Consider the following 15,549-nt stretch of genomic DNA (forward strand, 5'->3'; position numbering starts at 1 on the left):
CTCTCCTGAGGTGGATTACAGTCTTTTGGACGGGTCTACAATGAGTCTAGACATGATTCATCTCTACTTTAATTAATCTGATGAATCTGAGAGGAAATGTTTCATTACCATGAATAAGAAACTTCCTAGTTGGAAGTCCCTATTATTTAAATAGGGAGACTGTGGGGAACTTATTCCAAATGTATTGACTAGAATAATATCTGTTAGGTAAGCTTCAAAATATCTCAGATTTTTCTATCCTCCTGTCAGGAGAATCCTGTGAGGACCACACTTGTAGAAATGTAGTCAAAATGATTTTTTAGAGGGAACAGTGATTTTGCTGGTGTCCTTTCAAGTTGTGTTTCTAGAGAAATCTCCACTGCAATAAGCTGTCAGAAGGTGTGGTGCTATATTTATTTATAACAGAAATATCATCAGTAATTTTTTTCCCTGGATGTTTTACTAGAGAAGTTTTTATAGTATTTACCAGGTTCAAAAATGCATTCTTAGGCAATGTTCACCAGCTCAGCCTGTCAAGAGCGCTCACAGAGTCCAGGAGATGCCTTGTGTTTCCCTGAACTGCGAAAGCCTCATAGTTGGGCTTCTCTCTCATCCTTGTGAAAATGATGCGCTCTTAATATGGGGGGAACCAACTAACATTTTATGTTCTTCTGGTTTTTCCTCTTTTTCACTCTTCAGGTGTTTGTTACTCCAGCAATAAGTTTGTGAAAGACAAGTTTTAAGTAACTAACGAATGGGAGACTTAATTTTGCTGGGTGTAGTTTCCCCAGTTCTTTTTGGAACAGAAAACTGAAACTTGCCTGTATTTCCTAACTTTTTCTCTGCGCTATTTTAATCAATTAATTTATTTTTGTCAACACAAGGCCTCATGCTCCAATTCTCTGGCTTTCTCCAATATCTCAAGAATTTTTTCCCTTCCTACCTTCCCAACTCATCTCCTAGACCTTGAAATACAGCTGGGGTTATGCTAAATTTTTACCAGTCTTACAAAGGGCACCTCATCCAGGAGGACTCCTCTGATTACTTTGGGTTGGGTGGAAGGGATTGTGTTCTCCTCAAAACTTCTTGGATGCCTGCTTTGTGTTTCTGTATATGGTTTATATCCCTCTCCAAGTTTTTGGCTCCTGAATGTGGTGGCCAGATGTTAACTCCCTCCTTCTCACTGGGAAGCACTATCCAGGTAATCAAAGGAAGAAGCTGACTTTGGTAGGAGCTCAGGCCGCAAGCCCCTGCCAAGATCGTGGGAGGTACCAGGGCCTGAAGGACCAAGTCAAGCCAGCATCCATAGGAAGACTGAGGTCCAAATACGAGGATGCACACGGATGAGCATGACACCCAGGGACATCCTAAGGCAGGGTCTCAGAACCTAGAGTTTGGAGTTTGGGAGATAAAATTAAAGTGAAAGAAGATTGGGGTCAAGGTGAGGGAGGAAGGAAAATACCTAAGCAATCTTTCTGAACCGTAGCTAGTATGTGTTTGAATCCAGTTGGGGCATAGTATGTGGGGCAGACACATCCAAGAGGTAAACAATATATAACTTGTTGAATAAATGAATGATTAAGTTTTTGTGAAGATGCTTCCTGTTTGAAGAACAGGCAGGATATTTGAGTGTCAGAGTAGAAGGGCCACATGTAACCTAGGGTTTGTTGTTCAGGGTAGAGAATACATATTTCCACGCATCTCCACAGGGCATTTTTATTTCTTGCTTCTCTCCTACCACCCCAACTGATACACAGTTAAAACTTGATCTTCTGTTCAATCAACAATTCCAAGTTCAGTCGGTTATAGCTTCTCTGAGAGGTAATCAATACATAATTCTGTACCAGTTAGGGTTCGATCAAGGATGCAGAACCATGGTGAGTGATGCAGAATAAGGGGTACAGAGGTCCTACCTTTGCACTTGTGTGAGCTGGGGGGAGGCAGTCAATGTGTGCTGTTGGCACTGCATCTAGTGTTGAGCCTGAAGTCTCTGTGGGTCAGCCAGATGGGCAGTTGAGAGGGGAGCTGGGAATTGATAAGAACAAGGACAAACAGACACTGGAAAGACAAACTGGAACCTGCTTCTCTCTCTCATCAACTCCAACCTCGATGCTGCAGTGACCCGCAGGAGCAGCTAGCACGTTTTGCTGCAGAGCTGCACTTGCACCTAGCCCAGGACTCAGAGAAACTGATAGAGATCTGGCAGAGCTGGAGGAGCTGTGGTCTGGGTGTTGCCTTCTGCTAACGAGCCAAACCAGCAGGTCAGCAACAGTGGTCACTGGCTGCCACAGCACGTACTTACAGGAAGTAAAAATACGGCTACTCCTTCACATCCACCTTCCAAATCTGATGCAAAGCATCTCTTATGGCCAACACTAACCTATAACTATACAGGGAAGGGAATTCTTGGAAATGTAGCTCCAGTTTAGCTCAGTTCACACAGTTCAAAGTCTATCCCTTGTCAACCTGGCATTCACACACCCTCCTTTCACTTATGTTTAACTTCCAAATAAAGACAATAGCAACATTGTGCTTTTGCCTAACATGATTCAATTATTATCCTACAGAAAACACGCTGCCCTTTCCTGCAAAGAGGTTCTAGAGACCTTGCATCTATCTTTGGGTAATGTTAATTCCTCTCCTGGCTAAGTCACACTCCCCCTTTGCTGTTCTATAACTTAAATACTGAGGTATAAAGTTAATTACCATGAACACACTCATGTTAAATGGGAGGGGAATGAGAGAGGGTAAATATCTTCTTTAGATGATCAAACACCTTTGACCAAAGCTAGACTCAGTAAAACCTTTATTTTGAATGGGATTATGAATGTACTAAACTGATGATTTAGTCCCCAAGCTTAAGTTGGTTGGCTATTTTATCTTTTTTTTTTTTTTTTTTTTTACAGGGAAAGAGAGCCCCCTGAGCTAACATCTGTTGCTAATCTTCTTCTTCTTTTTTTTTTTTTCCTGCCTAAGCCCCAGTACGTGGTTGTATACGCTAGTTGTAAGTCGTTCTAGTTCTTCTATGTGAGCCGCCGCCACAGCATGGTAACTGACAGACAGGTGGTGTGGTTCCGAAACCGGGAAGTGAACCCGAGCTGCCGAAGTGGTGAGCTCGTGAACTTAATCACTACACCACTGGCTGGCCCCTATTTTATCTTTTTTTAATGCTGTCAAATTTATCCTGAAAGGAGTGGGGCTCCCAGCCAAGCCTGAACTGTGATTCTACAATTTAGCCTGGTGGTGTCTGATGAATTTGTGTGCAGTGAACCTCCAGGCATCTATTTACCTAGAGGAATGGAAACTCTGAAGAAAAAGCTTTGAACAGAGGCCCCCAGGGAACAGAGGTTGAGAGATAAGGAGGAAAGGCAGTGTCTGCCCAGCCCAGCCCCATGGCTTAGGTCTGACCTCAAAGCTAAGGGAACTGCAGACAGAAGGGGTGGGGGGCTATGAATCCAGCAGATGCAATTCTGCTTTGGGACCAAGGCAGCAAAGAGCGACACAGAGCTGGAGAGTGGGCAGTCTCTCCATTTCTTAGAGAGCACAGTGGGTAAATGACAGAAGTCACAGCTCCTTTAAGGTTTGTCAGCTTTGGGGGTGTCCTGGAGGCAGCATCCTGGGCAGTAGCACATAGGCCTTGGGGACAGCATGGGGCCTTCCTCAGGGGGCCTGTAGGAAGTGACAGCATCAAGCAGCTGGAGTGGAAAAACATGTCTGAGATTTCTCTGTGAGACACCTCCTGGAGACTCAAAAATAAGTGGAGGACAGAGGTTAAGGATGGGGCAAAGAGAGAGATGGGGTAGCATAAGGATCTTTGTGGTGATGGAACAGTTCTGTATCTTGATTGTGGTGGTGGTTAGATGAATCTACGCAAGTGATATAATTGCAGAGAAACACACACATACACTGTGTGCAGGTAAAACTGGTGAAGTCTGTGGATTGCACCAATGTTAATGTCCTAGTTTTGTACAAGATGTTACCAGTGAGAGAAACTAAAGGTACACCAGACCTTTCTGAACTATTTTTGCAACTTCCCATGAATCTATAATTATTTCAAAATAAAAAGTATATTAAAAAAACAAAACTGGGGGAGATTATTGAATCTTTATGTCTGGGTCAGGGCATCAGTGTTTGTTTGTTTGTTTTTTTTGTAAGGAAGACTGGCCCTGAGCTAACATCTGTCGCCAATCTTCCTCTTTTTGCTTGAGGAAGATTGTCCCTGAGCTAACATCCATGCCAATCTTGCTCTATTTTGTATATGAGATGACACCACAGCATGGCTTGATGAGTGGTGTGTAGGTCCACGCCTGGGATCCAAACTGGCGAACCCTGGGCTGCTGAAGTGGACTGTGCAAACTTTTTTTTATAATTTTATTTATTTATTTATTTTTCCCCCCAAAGCCCGAGTAGATAGTTGTATGTCATAGCCACACATCCTTCCAGTTGCTGTATGGGGACACGGCCTCAGCATGGCCAGACAAGTGGTGCGTCGGTGCGCGCCGAGGATCCGAACCCGGGTCGCCAGCAGCGGAGCTCACGCACTTAACCACTAAGCCACAGGGCCGGCCCTGGACTGTGCAAACTTAACCACTATGCCACCAGGCTGGCCCTGGGCATCATTTTTTTTTTAAAGCTTACCAGGTAACTATACTTGCACCAGGATTGAGTATTATTGTTTTATTTGGAACCCTGGGGATCAGATTTTGAATTTTAGTAAGGACAGATGGTGCCTCTGCCATATATTATGTAATATCTGTACTTGGTTCTGGAGCAGTGTTACTAAACCAGGCTCGTTTTGCCTGCCCCACAGTTATGCCAATCTCTGAGACAATGAGTTTGCAGCAGAGAAAGGGTTTATTCACAAGGCAGCCAAATAAGGAGATAGGAGAACAAATCTCAAATCCACCTCCCTGAAAATGGAGATTAGGGATATTTATGGGATAAGGGGGCAGGGTAGTCTGAAGTGTGGGAATAGATGATTGGAGGTAAGGAGAAGTGAGGTAATCGATGTTCTGCACAAGTGTAGTCAAGCTTCATGGCTTTTCATATGAGGCATAATTACAAAATGGCAGCGTTTGCATGATCTGGGGGTGGAGTTTTCAGCTCCTTGACATCAAAGAGTCACCTATCAGTCATCTGTGCAGGCCCAGTTGATGAGTCAGTGGTATTAACCAGCCTGAACTGGATAAGGATTCAGCTCTAAGTTCTTGGAGAACTTAAGCACTCATTACCATGGTGACCCAAGCGTCAGAGATGTTATCTACAGGGTGGGTTTTAGTAGTGCATTATCTAACTACTTTTGCAAACAGACAACCAACTGAGTATAGTTAAAGCAAGCTGGCTCCTGGTGTCAGTAGCACCCTGTAATCAAACATATTAATATTTCTTAAGCAAAATGTATGAATATCCACACCAAGTAAGATAAATAACAACAACAATAAAAACTGGTGGAGACTTTGAAGAGAGTTTCCAGTTCTTCCCTTTGTGCTGGGGGTGTGATAGGGAGGCTGTCCTGCTGTAATTTGGGCAAAGCGGTTAATTGATCTTATTTGACCCACAGATTGCTGTGAGACCTGAGGAAATATGGAAACTAATCAGAGAAGCACATACATATAGATAAGGATGTCTGTCGACATTGAAATTGGAACAATTAGAAGCAATCTAAATTTACAACTATATGAAAATGGTTATGTAAATTATGTTATAGATTTATTGTGGAAAATTTTCCAAGTATAAACATTATGTTTTAAAAGAAGAATGATATGGAAAATTCTCATTATACAATATTCAGTGAAAATGGGTTTATTTTGATAAGCAATATTTTAAAAAGATGAGATAGTAATAAATCAAAATGTTAATAGCGAGAATTTCTAGATAGTGGGAGTACATGTAAGTTTTATTTCCTCTTTTATACTTCTTACTTTAAAATATTCTACAATAAGTTGACTTTTTTCATTAGAAGTAAAACAAATGGGGGAGAGAAGTCAAGATGGCGGTATAGGCAGACTCTGAACTCACCTCCTTTCATGGACGCAGCCAGTTTACAACTACTCTTGGAAAAATTACTCCTGAGAGAGAACTGAAAACTGGATAGGAGGAACCCCTGCAACAAACGACAATCCTAATTGAGGTGGAAGAGGCAGAAATTCCCTTCTGGAGAGAAAAAAAACACCACCTTCACAAGCCACAGTGCTTCACGGCCACCTGGGAGCAATCCAAAGGTATGCAGCCTTCCCTGGAGGAGTGGGGCCCTGAGCCGGGGAACATGCCTGCTATAGGCATTTTTTGGACCCAGCACAACCTAGCCGAGTGGCATAATATCTAACTCTGCTTGCCATGAACAACACTGGGGACTACTCGCAGTAAAGCTGGTTCACAAAAAATTAAAGCCAGCTCTTAAAGGGCCCATGCACTAATTTACCTGTCTCGGAAAGCAACCTAAAATCACCAGAGGCCGGCCCCATGGCTTGACGGTTAAGTGCGCGCACTCTGCTGCTGGCGACCCGGGTTTGGATCCCGGGCGCGCACCGACGCACCGCTTCTCTGGCCCTGCTGAGGCCGCATACCGCATGCAGCAGCTAGAAGGATGTGCAGCTATGACATACAACTATCTACTAGGGCTTTGGGGGGAAAATAAATAAATAAATAAAATCTTAAAAAATAAATAAATAAAATAAAATAAAATAAAATCACCAGAAAGAAAGGTGCACAGTCCTTTGGTGAAAAGAGACTCACCTGATAGGCTCTGGGTGCATCTCGGTGAGAGGTGACACCTCTCCAGGGACTGGGACATTGGCGGCAGCCATTGTTGTGTCTTGGTGTGAGCGTGCTGACACAGATGCTAGCAGATGCCATTGAAGTTCTCCCTGGGGCCTGCTAGCCCAGGGTCTGCCCACCCACTAGAGCACTGATTTAATCCAGCTCAGCCAGGGCAGGCAGCTGACCTTAGGGACTGGCTCCACCCAACAACAAGCCCTCAGGCAACTTGTAGGGCTGCATAGATTGGTGAACAGATTCTCTACAGCCTGGTGACTGGGTCCACCTCTGTGGGGCAGGATGTGCGCAAGGAGTGGTGGAGAGTGTGGGGTGTTGGTGGAGTGTGTGGGGCTCCTGCCTTGGAGAGACTGGGTCCACTTCAGGGGGTCAGGGTGAGCACGTGGGGCAGGACTGTGTTAACTGTGTGTGTGTACTTGTGGGCGCTGGGGCTTGTCAGCTGTAGAAGACTTGTGCTTCTCAAAGACCCACATAGGGGATGGGCCCCACCTTCCAAAGCCTGAAACAGTTGGGTGCTCCCATGGCCTGAGGCCAGCCCCACCCAGCTGCAATCCTCAGAGAGCTGACAAGAGCCTTATAGGCCAGAGGCTTATAGCAATTGTAAGCCCCTGAGCCTAACAACCAGCCACAGTGGGGGTCTACTCACTTAATAGAAAAACTGCAACAGGAATGTGCTATTAGACCTTGCAGCCAACTGTGTTGGTGCTCCCCACACCCAATAAAGAGACTGAAGGGTCCACAACAACCACAGGCAGCTGAGCATTACAACCAGCTGGACAGGGGGACAGCTCAGCCTCCCTGGGCCCCTACGGCAAGAGCAACCCTGTCACAACAGAAGGACACATGTAGCCCACATGGGGGTCACTCCTGAAACACTTGGAACTGGTGACAAGAGGAAAGCACACTGCTGGACCTCATAAGGCATCACTTACATAAGGTCACCTCTCCAAGATCAGGAGATGTAGCTGACCTACCTAATACATAGACACAAGCACAGAGAAAGAGGCAAAATGAGGAGGCAAAGGAATATGTTCCAAGTAAGAAAACAGGACGAAACCCCAGGAAAGGGGCTAAATGAAACAGAAATGAGCAATCTACCTGACAAAGAGTTCAAACTAAAAGTCATAACGATGCTCACTGATCTTGGGAGAAGAATGGATGAACTCAGTGAGAATGTCAACGAAGAAATGGAAGATATACAAAACAACCAATCAGAAATGAAGAATACAATACTGGAAATGAAAAAGTCACTAGAGGGTCTTAAAATCAGAGTAGAGGATATAGAAGAGTGGATCAGTGGGCTGGATGAAAGACTAGAATAAATCACTCAAGCTGAAGAGATAAAAGAAAAAAAGAATTAAAAAGAGTGAGGACCGTCTACGGGACCTCTAGGACAACATCAAGTGCACGAACATCCGTGTTATAGGTGTCCCAGAAGGAGAAGAGCAAGACAAAGGGGCAGAGAATCTATTTGAAGAAACAATAGCTGAAAACTTCCCCAACTTAAGGAAGGAAACAGACATCCAGGTACAGGAAGCACAGAGAGCCCCAAACAAGATAAACCCAAAGAGGCCCACACCAAGACACATCATAATTAAAATGTCCAAAATTAAAGATAAAGAGAGAATCCTAAAAGCCGCAAGAGAAAGACAAGTTACATACAAAGGAAACCCCAGAAGGCTATCAGCTGACTTCTCAGCAGAAACCTTACAGGCTAGAAGAGAGTGGCATGATATATTTAAAGTGCTGGACGGAAAAAATCTGCAGCAAAGAATACTCTACCTGGCAGGGTTATCATTCAAAATGGAAGGAAAGAGAAAATGTTTCTCAGACAAGCAAAAATTAAAGGAGTTTGTTACCAAGAAACCAGTTATACAAGAAATGCTAAAGGGACTTATCTAAAGGGGAAAGAGAAGACCACAAATAGGAAAAATTATCTATGTCCATGATAAGATACAAATGCACAAAAAAGAGGTTAGATATGATATCCAAAACATAAAATGTGGTAGGAGGGGAGTTAAAGAGTAGAGCTTTCAGATAGAGGTCAAACTAAAGAGACCATCAACTTAATATAGATTGCTATATCCATAGGTTATTGTATATGAACCCCATGGTAATCATAAACCAGAAACCTATAATAAATATGCAAAAAACTAAGAGAAAGAAACCCAAACATAATACTAAAGAAAGCAATCAAACCACAAGGGAAGAGAGCAAGTGAAGAAGAAAGGAACAGAGAGGAACTACTAAAACACCGAGAAGAAAAAAACAAGTTAAAAAATGGCAGTAAGTACATACTTATCAATAGCTACTTTAAATGTCAATGGACTAAATGTTCCAATTAAAAGGCATAAGGTGGCTGATTGGATTAAAAAACAAGACCCATATATATGCTGCATATAAGAGACACACTTCAGACCTAAAGACACTCAAAAACTGAAAGTGAAGAGATGAAAAAAGATACTCCATGCAAATGACAATGAAAAGAAAGATGGGGTAGCAATACTCATATCAGACAAAACAGACTTTAAAACAGAAATTGTAACAAGAGACAAAGAAGGGCACTACATAATGTTCAAGGGAACAATCCAGCAAGAGGATATAACACCTGTAAATATCTATGCACCCAACGTAGGAGCACCTAAATATATACAGCAATTATTAACAGACATAAAAGGAGAAATAGACAGTAACACAATAATAGTAGGGGACTTTAATACTCCACTTACACCAATGGATAGAGCAATCCCAACAGAAGATCAATAGGAAACATTGGCCTTAAACGATACACTAGAATAGATGGACCTAGTAGATATATACAGAACATTCCATCCAAAAACCAAAGAATATACATTCTTTTCAAATGCACATGGAACATTCTCCAGGATTGATGACATATTATGCCACAAAACAAATCTCCATAAATTTAAGAAGATTGAAATAATAGCAAACATCTTTTCTGACGACAACGGTATGAAACTAGAAATCAACTATAGGAAGAAAATCAGAAAACCCACAAATATGTGGAGATTAAACAAAATGCTACTGAACAACAATTGGGTCAATGAAGAAATCAAAGGAGAAGTCAAAAAATACCTGGAGACAAATGAAAATGAAAATACGACATGCCAGAATTTATGGGATACAGCAAAAGCAGTTCTAAGAAAGAAGTGTATAGCAATGCAGGCCTATCTCAACAAACAAGAAAAATCTCAAATAAACAATCTAACAGTGCACCTAAAGGAACTGGAAAAAGAAGAACAAACAAAGCCCCAAATCAGTAGAAGAAGGGAAATAATAAAAATCAGAGCAGAAATAAATGAAATAGAGATTTAAAAAACTGTAGAAAAAATTAATAAAACCAAGAGCTGGTTCTTTGAAAAGATAAACAAAATTGACAAACCTTTAGCTAGACTCACCAAGAAAAAAAGAGAGAAGGCTCAAATAAGTAAAATCAGAAATGAAAGAGCAGAAATTACAACGAACACCTCAGAAATGCAAAAATTATAAGGGAATACTATGAAAAGCTATATGCCAACAAATTGGATAATCTAAAAGAAATGGACAAATTCTTAGAATCATACAACCTTCCAAAACTGAATCAAGAAGAAATAGAGAATTTGAATAGACCAATCACCAGTAAGGAGATCGAAACAGTAATCAAAAACCTCCCCCAAAATAAAAGTTCAGGACCAGATGGCTTCCCTGGTAAATTCTACCAAACCTTCAAAGAAGACTTAATACCTATTCTTCTCAAACCCTTCCAAAAAATTGAAGAGGAAGGGAAGCTCCCTAACTCATTCCACGAAGCCAACATTACCCTGATACCAAAACCAGCAAGGACAACACAAAAAAAGAAAATTACAGGCCAATAACACTGATGAACATCAATGCAAAAATCCTCAACAAAATACTAGCAAATTGCATACAACAATACATTAAAAAGATTATACACCATGATCAGGTGGGATTTATTCCAGGGATGCAGGGATGGTTCAACATCTGCAAATCAATCAATGTGATACACCACATTCATAAAATGAAGAATAAAAATCGCATGATCATCTCAATAGATGCAGAGAAAGCATTTGACAAGATACAGCATCCATTTATGATAAAAACTCTGAATAAAATGGGTATAGAAGGAAAGTACCTCAACATAATAAGGGCCATATATGAGAAACCCACAGCTAATATCATCCTCAATGGTGAAAAACTGAAAGCTATCCCTCTAAGAACAGGAACTAGACAAGGATGCCCACTCTCACCACTCCTGTTTAACATAGTATTGGAAGTCCTAGCCAGAGCAACCAGGCAAGAAAAAGAAATAAAAGAGATCCAAATTGGAAAGGAAGAAGTAAAACTGTCACTATTTGCAGATGACATGATATTATACATAAAAAACCCTAAAGAATCCACGAGAAAACTTTTAGAAGTAATAAACGAATATGGTAAAGTTGCAGGATACGAAATCAACATACAAAAATCAGTTACCTTTCTCTACACTAACAACGAAGCAGCAGAAAGAGAAGTTAAGAATACAATGCCATTTACAATTGCAACAAAAAGAATAAAATACCTAGAAATAAAATTAACCAAAGAGGTGAAAGATCTGTACACTGAAAACTATAAAACATTGCTGAAAGAAATTGAAGAAGACACAAAGAAATGGAAAGATAGTCCATGCTCTTGGATTGGAAGAATTAACACAGTTAAAATATCCATGCTTCCTAAAGCAATCTATAGATTCAATGCAATCCCTAGCAAAGTTCCAACATTTTTCACAAAAATAGAACAAAGAATCCCAAAATTTATATGGAACAAGCAAAGACCCCGAATAGCCAAAGGAATCCTGAGGAAAAAAAACAAAGCTGGAGGTATCACACTCCCTGATCTCAAAATATACTATAAAGCTATAGTAACCAAAACAGCATGGTACTAGCACAAAAACAGACACAGAGATCAATGGAACAGAATTGAGAGCCCAGAAATAAACCCACACATCTATAGACAGCTAATTTTCGACAAAGGAGCCAAGAACATACAATGGAGAAAAGAAAGTCTCTTCAACAAATGGTGTTGGGAAAACTGGACAGCCACACGCAAAAAAATGAAAGTCAACCATTATCTTACACCATACACAAAAATTAACTCAAAATGGATTAAAGACTTGAATATAAGACCTGAAACCATGAAACTTCTAGAAGAAAACATAGAAAGTAGACTCTTCGACATTGGTTCAGTAACATTTTCAAGCACCATGTCAGACCAGGCAAGAGAAACAATAGAAAAAATAAACAAATGGGACTACATCAAACTGAAAATCTCCTGCACAGTGAAGGAAACCATCAACAAAACGAAAAGACAACCTAACAATTGGGAGAAGACATTTGCAAACCATATATCTGATAAGGGATTAATCTCCAAAATATATAAAGAACTCATGCATCTCAACAACAAAAAAACTAACAACCCAATTAAAAAAATGGGCAAAAGACCTGAACAGACATTTCTCCAAAGAAGATATACATATGGCCAGCAGGCACAGGAAAAGATGTTCAACATCATTAACTATCAGGGAAATGCAAGTCAAAACTACAGTGAGATATCATCTTATACCTGTCAGAATGGCTATTTTTAACAAGACAGGAAATAATAAGTGTTGGAGAGGATGTGGAGAGAAGGGAACTCTCATACACTGCTGGTGGGAGTGCAAACTGGTGCAGCCACTATGGAAAACAGTATGGAGATTCCTCAAAGTTAAGGATAGAACTACCATATGATCCAGCTATTCCACTTCTGGGTATTTATCCAAAGAACATGAAAACACGAATGCATAAAGATACATGCACCCCTGTGTTCATTGCAGCATTATTCACAATAGCCAAGACTTGGAAGCAACCTAAGTGCCCATCAAGGGATGAATGGATGAAGAAGATGTGGTATATATACAGAATGGAATACTACTCAGCCATAAGAAATGATGGTATCCAGCTGTTTGTGACAACATGGATGAACATTAAAGGTATTATGCTAAGCAAAATAAGTCAGAGGGGGAAGGTCAAATACCATATGATCTCACTCAAAAGTAGAAGATAAAAACAACAACAACAAAACAACAACAACAAACAAACACATAGAGACAGAGATTGGATTGGTGGTTACCAGAGGGGAGGAGGGGAGGGAGGAGGGCGAAAGGGATGATTAGGCACATGTGTGTGGTGATGAATTGCAATTGGTATTTGGGTGGTGAACATGATGTAATCAATGCAGAAATAGAATTATAATGATGTATGCCTGAAATTTATACAATGTTACCAACCAATGTTACTGCAATAAAAAAATAAATTAAAAAAAAGAAATAAACAAGTGTTACTAATTTTAAAATATGCCAAGAAATGGTAGCATCTCAAAATATTCAGATAGCTAAATTATAGTTGGTGATTTTCTTAAGTTATGCCTTGAGGTTACCAAAGTATTTAATTAATAGGTTATAAAAGTTTTAAGAAACACTACTTAACCATGTAAATCTACATTGAAATGATAGCAAAAGAGAAAACCTATCAGGATTTATTAGTCCTTCCAAAATCCATATACTTTTCTTGTGATGACTTTAATGTGTTGCACAGGACAACTTACTTTAAAGTTCTTCTTCTGTGTTTCTAGAATTTAAGGAAAATAATCTGTGTCTATTAAGTGAGGCAAAACCATAATAGTAATACAATTAATTTTTTTGCAAGCTAACTATATGCTAGGTACCTTGATTTTATTTTTTTTTTCAATTATTTTATTGAGGTCATATTGGTTTATAACATTGCGTATTTTCAGGTGTACATTATTATATATCTGTTTCTGTGTAGACTGCATCGTGCTCACCACCAATAGTCTAATTTTTACCCTTCACTATACATATGTACCCCTTTACCCTTTTTACCCACCCCCTCACCCCCTTCCCCTCTGGTAACCACTAATCTGTTCTCTTTATCCCTGTGTTTGTTTATCTTCCACACATGAGTGAAATCATACGGTGTTTGTCTTTCACTGTCTGGCTTTTTTCACTTAACATAATACCCTCAAGGTCCATTCATGTTGTTGCAAATGGGACAATTTTGTCTTTTTTTTTTTTTTACAGCTGAGTAGTATTCCATTGTATGTATACACCACATCTTCTTTATCCATTCATCAGTTGATGGGCACTTGGGTTGCTTCCACATCCTTGGCTATTGTGAATAACGCTGCAACGAACATAGGGGTGCATACGCCTCTTTGGATTGTTGATTTCAGATTCTCTGGATAAATACCCAGTAGTGGGATAGGTGGATTGTATGGTATTTCTATTTTTAATTTTTTTGAGAAATATCCATACTGTTTTCCAGAGTGGCTGCACCAGTTTGCATTCCCACCAGCAGTGTATGAGGATTGTCTTTTCTCTGCATCCTCTCCAACATTTGTTATTTTTTGTCTTGGTAATTATAGCCGTTCTGACCTGTGTAAGGTGATATCTCATTGCAGTTTTGATTTGCATGTCCCTAATACTTAGAGATGTTGAATATCTTTTCATGTGCTTATTGGTCATCTGTATATCTTCTTTGGAAAACTCTCTGTTCATATCCTCCACTCATTTTTTGATCGGATTGTTTGTTTTTTTTGTTGTTGAGTTGTATGAGTTCTTTATATATTTTGGAAATTAACCTCTTGTGGGATATATGATTTGCAAATATTTTCTCCCAGTCAGTGGCTTGTCTATTCATTCGTTCCTGGTTTCATTTGCCTTGCAGAAGCTTTTTAGTTGGACGTAGTCCTATTTGTTTATTTTTTCTTTTGTTTCCCTTGCCTGAGTAGACATGGTATTCAAAAAGATGCTGCTAAGACTGATGTCAAAAAGTGTACTACCTAGATTTTCCTCTCGGAGTTTTATGGTTTCATGTCTTACTTTCAAGTGTTTAATCTATTTTGAGTTAACTTTTGTGTATGGTGCAGGATAATGGTCTACTTTCATTCTTTTGCATGTGGCTGTCCAGTTTTCCCAACACCATTTATTGAAGAGACTTTTCTTTCTCCATTATATGTTCTTGGCTCCTTTGTTGAAGATTAGCTGTCCACAGATGTGTGGTTTTATTTCTAGGCTTTCAATTCTGTTCCATTGATCTCTGTGTCTGTTTTTGTGCCAGTACCATGCTGTTTTGATTACTATAGCTTTGTAGTATATTTTGAAGTTCGAGATTGTGATGCTTCCAGCTTTGTTATTTTTCTCAGTATTCCTTTGGCTATTAGGGGTCTTTTGTTGCCCCATATGAATTTAAGGATTCTTTGTTCTATTTCCATAAAGAATGTCTTTGGGATTCTGATTTGGATTGCATTGCATCTGTAGATTGCTTTAGGTAATATGGACATTTTAACTATGTTTTTTCTTCCAACCCCTGAGCACAGAATATCTTTCCATTTCTTTATGTCTTCTTCAATTTCTTTCAATAACATCTTATAGTTTTCAGTGTATAGGTCTTTCACCTCCTTGGTTAAATTTATTGCTAGATATTTTATTCTTTTTGTTGCGATTGTAAATGGGATTGTATTCTTGACTTCTCGTTCTGCTAGGTCATTATTAGTGTATAGAAATACAACTGATTTTTATAAGTTGATTTTGTACCCTGCAACATTGCTGTAGTTGTTGATATTTCTAATAGTCTTCTGGTGGATTCTTTAGAGTGTTCTATATATAGAATCATGTCATCTGCAAACATTCAGAGTTTCACTTCTTCCTTTCCAATTTGGATACATTTTGTTTCTCTTTCTTGC

Source organism: Diceros bicornis, chromosome 23 (assembly GCF_020826845.1).
Source record: "Diceros bicornis minor isolate mBicDic1 chromosome 23, mDicBic1.mat.cur, whole genome shotgun sequence".
Lineage (NCBI taxonomy): Eukaryota > Metazoa > Chordata > Mammalia > Perissodactyla > Rhinocerotidae > Diceros > Diceros bicornis.